This window comes from Apodemus sylvaticus, chromosome 1 (genome assembly GCF_947179515.1).
Source record: "Apodemus sylvaticus chromosome 1, mApoSyl1.1, whole genome shotgun sequence".
Lineage (NCBI taxonomy): Eukaryota > Metazoa > Chordata > Mammalia > Rodentia > Muridae > Apodemus > Apodemus sylvaticus.
The window spans coordinates 197,503,406-197,510,214 of NC_067472.1; positions in this window are offsets into that span (position 1 = coordinate 197,503,406).

Genomic DNA, 6,809 nt, shown 5'->3' on the forward strand with positions numbered 1-6,809 from the left:
GGAAGAGCCCTGGCTGATATGCAATAAAGTGAAAGAATCTTGCTATCTGGGGCTGATCTGACACACAGAGATCTGATCATACTAAGTGTGTGACCAGAGAAAATAATATGGGAGAAGAAACTACCTCCCTAGAGAGTTAGAACCATACTCTTCCAGACAAAATTCCTGGTCAAAATTTGCATAATTAACATATCTTGCATGTTTTCCATTTGCATTCAGATCGCTGACTGGGAGTTAGTTAATGACATTGATAAAGCATTAAATAAGCTAATGGATTTAATACTTTGTTCTTTTCCTCATGTTACTGGGGATGGAATTCAGAGCCTCAAGCATGCTGCTCTCACACTCTGACCCTGAAGTACACTCAAGTTTTGCTTCCTTAATCTTATCTTGATGTTATTAGTTACCCCAGATATCAGGTTTGAGGGACAGAAAGGACTAGCATCTCAGAGACAGTCAATGACTAGATTTCAAATATGAGAAAACTTATATCCACTGATACCTGCATCCTAGATATTTGGTTATTGTGAATTGTTAAGAAGAGGGTGGTGAAGATGAACTGCCAGGAGGGTAAGGAAAAAATGATGAACCCAATCAGCACTGTGTCCTGCTTGAAAACACGGCCTTGATTACTTGTACAAAGATACATACACAGAAGAGAGCTGTGTCCTGTCTGTGGGTGTGGAACCCTCTCCGTGGACAATCAGATATTTCTTGTAGTCCAATAGGTGCCAGTGTGAAAATTCCAGTTCTGAAATGAGAAAAGGCAGACACAGTTGCATACATTTGCCTCCAAGTCCTAGTTTCCTCTGTCTCTCTTTTCTACCTTTCTCTCTACCGTTTTCTTTTGTTTGTTTTCTTTTACTCATTTCTCTCTTTTTCTTAGATGTCTCTTTTTTCTTATATGTCTCTCCCTCTTTCTCTTTTACCGTCTCATCTCTCTCAAAACCTATCTCTCTTCTCGTCTTCTTTGAACAGTGTTTCCCTTCTATTTTAGTAACTGCGGACTATGTCTGCCTATTGTAATTGATCATGGTCCACGCTGTCCTCCTCCTAGACCTTGACATCCATGTCCTAGTTTTAATTATCCACTAGTTTATTAGTGTTTCTCCTTTCTTTTTTTTGATGTCTTTCCCCCTGATCTTCCATCTACACTTTCTTATTTATTTATTCATTCATTCATTCATTTATTCACTTTCCTTCCTTTTGTCATATATAAGCATCTCTGTCTCTCTGTCTCTGGATCCCTTTCTTACACGATAATCTAAGTGGGCAGAGGAAGTCAACAGTAGAAATATGTAGGAAGAACAATATAGCAATGAGTTAGGTCTGTTTAAACCAATAAATTTGAGGCAGAAGGGACAAAATTCTAAAACCAGAGCAATCTTATTCCTGTAGCACATCAAGTATACAAAAATATTATAAAAGAAAGCAGGATGATTCATTGCTTGCCCAATACTACCTCTCCTGAAGAATTCAGAGTAACACAGCATTGTGAAATAAAAGACATAAAACTCTTATACAGTGTTTTCTGTGGAATTTGTTCAATCTCTGCCTCTTGAGTAAATTTCTTGAGAGGTTGTCTTAGAAAACCAGCAGTGGTGTCATCTTATCTTTTAAGAGTGGCTGGTGATCATTAGACTATGCACCTTAAAGGAAGGCTTTCATAGCAATCAATTAAGACATTCTGTACATAGACAATTTTTAAATAGTTTGGAGCCATTGACAATTTTGTAATTCTAAATTCCAGACTTGAATCTCACATACTTACTGTTTATACTTGGGAGCACACACCACAGCTATGGATTCAGGGAGCATCGTTTGGTATGCAAAATGTGTGTGTAGATCTACACTTGACAAAAAGGCTGTCTGGGTTGGATGGGTCTGAGAAGACAAAAGAAGTCAAGAATTGTAAGTTAGCCCAGTCAGCTATGGTTGATCCAGCAAGGAAGGGAGGCCATGGATCATTAACAATCTGTTCTCTCCTGTGATTTCCAAAATCTCTCCATGCAGAACCACATCTGTCATGTGGAAAAGGAAAATTGAACCATCTGCCTGATAATACTATGACTCTTTCCTTTACTTCCCTCCCATTCTCACTGGGCCACCAGATGTAACTACCCATCAGACGAATACATTCATGAGTCCACACTTACAGATAGTAATCACATTTCTGCACAATGAACAGAAAGTACTGCTAGAACTGAGGAGGTTCATATATAAAATGGAGGAAGACATGGTGAGTTCAAGAGAGGATTCAATTTCAGAGGAAGGAAGTGAGAAATTTGGAGCAGGCTTTTAGCAGATTCTCATTTCTATCTCTAAGTTGTGTATGCATATAGATGCATCCACCTTGAGATATTTAACAACTCTATTTATGTATGTACACTCACAAATATGCTTATATATAAAAATAATATAACTTATTTTTCCCTTTTTTTATTCGATATATTTTTATTTACATTTCAAATGATTTCCCCTTTTCTGGCCCCCCCAGTCCCCAGAAGTCCCATAAGCCCCCTTCCCTCCCCCTGTTCTCCCACCCTCCCCTTCCCACTTCCCTGCTCTGGTTTTGCCCTATACTGCTACACTGAGTCTTTCCAGAACCAGGGGCCACTCCTCCGTTCTTTTTGTACATCATTTTATCTGTGGATTATGGGTTTGGTATTCCAGTTTTCTAGGTTAATATCCACTTCTTAGTGAGTGAATACCATGATTGATCTTTTGAGACTGGCTTACCTCACTTAGTATATGATGTTATCCAGCTCCATCCATTTGCCTAAGAATTTCATGAATTCATTGTTTCTAATGGCTGAATAGTACTCCATTGTGTATATATGCAACATTTTTTGCATCCATTCTTCTGCTGAGGAATACCTGGGTTCTTTCCAGTTTCTGGCTATTATAAATAGGGCTGCTATGAACATAGTGGAGCATGTATCCTTATTACATGCTGGGGAATCCTCTGGGTATATACCCAGGAGTGGTATAGCAGAATCTTCCGGAAGTGATGTGCCCAGTTTTCTGAGGAACTGCCCAACTGATTTCCAGAGTTGTTGTACCAATTTGCAACCCCAACTCTTTTTACATATGTACACTCACAGCTATGCTATAATTTAAAACATCAAGCCTTTGACAACTAAAGTGAAATCAAAGAAAAATTGAAGAAAACAACAAACAAGAAGATACCATGTCCAAACCATCTCACAGGTCCTACAGGTCAGTAATCTGCTAACCCATTTCCTAAGAGCAGCCTTCTCACTTCAAATTCCCCTAGATTCTAGGTCCTAGATGCCTGCTTCAGTATGACCGTTATGACAGACTCCACACTGACCAATTCCTAATTAAGTGACTTCTTGTTTTGAGGCACAATATTACAGTTCAATCAACTTGGCACCAAATTCTCTACCTACAAGTCTTATCGTCCTGAATGCTGGGGGTCCAGGAGTGTGACAGTACACCCAGATTTTATGACATTATTGAACATTGCAATCTCTGCCCACCATGACTTAGAAGGCATTAAGTCAATATCCTCAGAGCTCCAGCAGGTCAAACCCGGACGTCATTCTTCCTGCATCCCTGTTATGCGGCTTCTGAGAACATCATATCCAGTTCTCCTTCACACTTGTTTCTTCTTCATCCCTATATACCCTGCTTTCCTCATTAGACATTCACCTAATCTGCCAGGGAATTGTTTCTCTTGCAGCCAGGTCTCCCTATTTACCAGGTTCATGAGCCACCTGCACGTGGCTCAGGTCCCTCTCTAGGCTTCTCACAACATCCTCCCAATGTTGATGCAGTTGGAATATCTAACATGTGCCTTCAATTCCAAACAGTATAACTGAACCCTGCTGTCAAGATCTGTCCTTTTCTGCAACCCTATTCATGTTTATGAGAGGAGCACTTCTAACTCCATGAGCCCAATTGAAATCCTGCCCAGCCTGACTCCTCAGCCTCTACCCCTATTGCCTGGGTATCTGAATTACCCTGATCCCTCCTACACACACAAACAAGACTATCACCTTCTTATCCTCATTCCATGGTATAAGCTCCCAAACCACACCTGACATTCCCTTCCCAAGGAGCCCTTCAACTCCTTAATTTTAACTTCTGGAGTATGGCTTTGGTTACATCATTCTTTTGCTCAGAATAGTCCAGAGTTTTCTCTATACTCCAAATCACTCTCCATTTTTACCTCCATCCTAGACAAGGTATGCCAGGGTTCGCTTTGGTTATATATGTGAAGATCAGGCATCCGTTTCCAAAACAAACCACAAATCCTAGCCAACAGAAATGCTCACTGATATAGGATCTCAGTGTATCTCTCTCCAATGCTATCCCCTCTCCCATAAATTTTTTGGGCTCCTCCTCCCAAGTCATCATGTCACTTTACATGTGACAGCTCTTCCTCTGCAACCCTCACTGTCCTATATTTCTCACCTGAAGTATATTGTGCACTTTGTCTCATGTGACTTGGTGCTCATTTTATGTGTGATTTCCCCTTTGAGTCCCAAGCCACAAAAGGCCAATATCAGTTGGCCATAATATATTGTTGAATTTGGCACAGCAGGAAGAATTTATACAATTGGAATGAAGAGCATCAGCACTTCCCAAGGTCTGACTAGAAGTTTTTGATCTCACAAAAAACACAAGTAATACTCCTTCTTGTGGCTTATATTCGTTGTTAGAATAATTTCAATAGTTTTGTGAACTTCAGTCTTTGAAAATAACAGAATCATCCAAGAGACTCTCTCGGCAAGTAAATGTGTTTTCTTGAAAGTCAAAAGATGTTTGCTATACATGTTCAAACACTTCAAAATCTTGCATGTAAGATCATTTCAGTGTACACAAAGGAAGTACTTCTTCATAAATAAAAACCACAATCATTAGAACAGACACTCTTGGCTTACTTAAGTTTCATCTCTACACCTTTTATGTATATGGTCTATATACATTTTCTCCTATATCCTGTCAAGCTACCATTCTCCACGCAGATTAACATAAAGTTGAAAGTTTGAACAATTACTCCTTGTAAACATAAAATACAAAGAGCTGTAAAAGTGCCAGGAAATGCTCCTTTGATTTGACCTGCACACTATTGGTTATATATGCTCAGAGCCGATGATCTGGAATGAATTGCCTCTGTGCACAGCAAGTTTTAGGTAGGCTGTTTTGAAGAAACAGAAAAGGAATCCTCATTCCCAGAGGTCCTTTTGCTTACATGTATCCATCCTAATGTAATAAGTCCCAGTCCTTCTTGAATAAAGAAGAGGTCCTCCTCATGCTTTGCACAGCAATAATCTGGGCCTCCTTCCTGGACAGGAATGAGGATATGGCTGATGTGATATTCCTCTCCAACCTGCCAGGAGAAAACAACTTGTCACAACTCTTGGAGGTCTCAGACCCATTCTCTCATACACACAATAGGCCCCAGACCAGACAGTACATGAATCTCATTTTTCTTTCTCCCTTTGTGGTTTCAAATCCTTGGCTGCTCTTGTGCTTTGCTAAGATACAGCTAAAAAGGAACAGATGTTGAGTAGAAATGTAGATGTCCAGCTTGACACCTCCTGGGCTTCGGGTCTTTCCAGTAGCAGCCAGTAGGATTGCTCAGGAGTCTAGAGATGCCTAGGAAACTAGTGCTCAAAAGCTTACCAGAGTAGATACTTAGACCAGGACCTAAAAGCCATTGATTTCTGGTTACAACGAGGCAACTTGTCTGTTTCCGTGACTTATGCCTGGCTACCTGCATTTCTGATTTCTGTTTGCATTCTTTTACTTTTAGGTAATATAGAACTCTGACACTGGGGCTCATTTGAACTTGTAAGAAGATTCCAGCATCAGTTTGCCAGTGCCTGGAATTTCTGGCACTAGCCCCCAACTAGAATGAACATTTCTATCTATAGCATTGAACCACATTGTTCATTTCAAAAGACTCTCTAAAACAACCAAATACAAAGTCATCCAATACAAGATGGCCAACCTTGTCAACCATAGTTCCTTCTGGAAGGTTATGTGTATGGATAGAGACCCTAGATATGTTCCCTGAGAGTCATGTAAAGTCAAGGGGAAAGCAACAGCCTCAAATCAGAAATGTTTATATCTTTACCAGGGCTCCACATAGAACACCACATGTCTCTATTTTTTTCTTGGTGTTCATTCCTGCTGCAGTGAGGAATTTATCGCACAAATCATGAGGGAGGACCACCTGGCGCAGGCCTCTGCCTTTCTCAACTGTAATGGAAAAGAGAGAAAAGTATGAGGAGACAGGGCCTGGTATCCCTGAGGAGAACTCAAGTCTATCACCGTAGGAAAGTAATACAAAGTCATTGAGATCCTTTTCTTCATCCCCCTCCTCATGATAGGCAGGGAGTTTTACTCCAAGCTCTGGTTACTGGTGTCTGGGAGAAGGGGCCATGGGCTTTACTGTCTACTTAAGTGGATGGAGCAATATTTTTGGATGTGACTCTTAGCTGATATAAAATTTCTCTGTGAAAGTCCTCATTGGACAAAGTCATCTCCTAACTGAGTAGAACACCATAAGCATTCAGGTAGCTATACTCTCAGAGAAAAGCAAAACTTCTGCTGTGTTTCTCCTGGCAGAGACAGGTCTCCTTGGATCTTCATTCATATCTCCAGATTTTTTGGCATTTACGCTCTGAAGTCTAGACTTGTATTTTCCTGTGTCCACCTGGACGTTGCCTTAGATCTTGACTCACACAAATGACTTACAATCTGTGACATCCTGGCATGCATTGAGTCAAACTACACTTATTCCATAGAATCCACCTTGATGAAGCCAGCTGTGG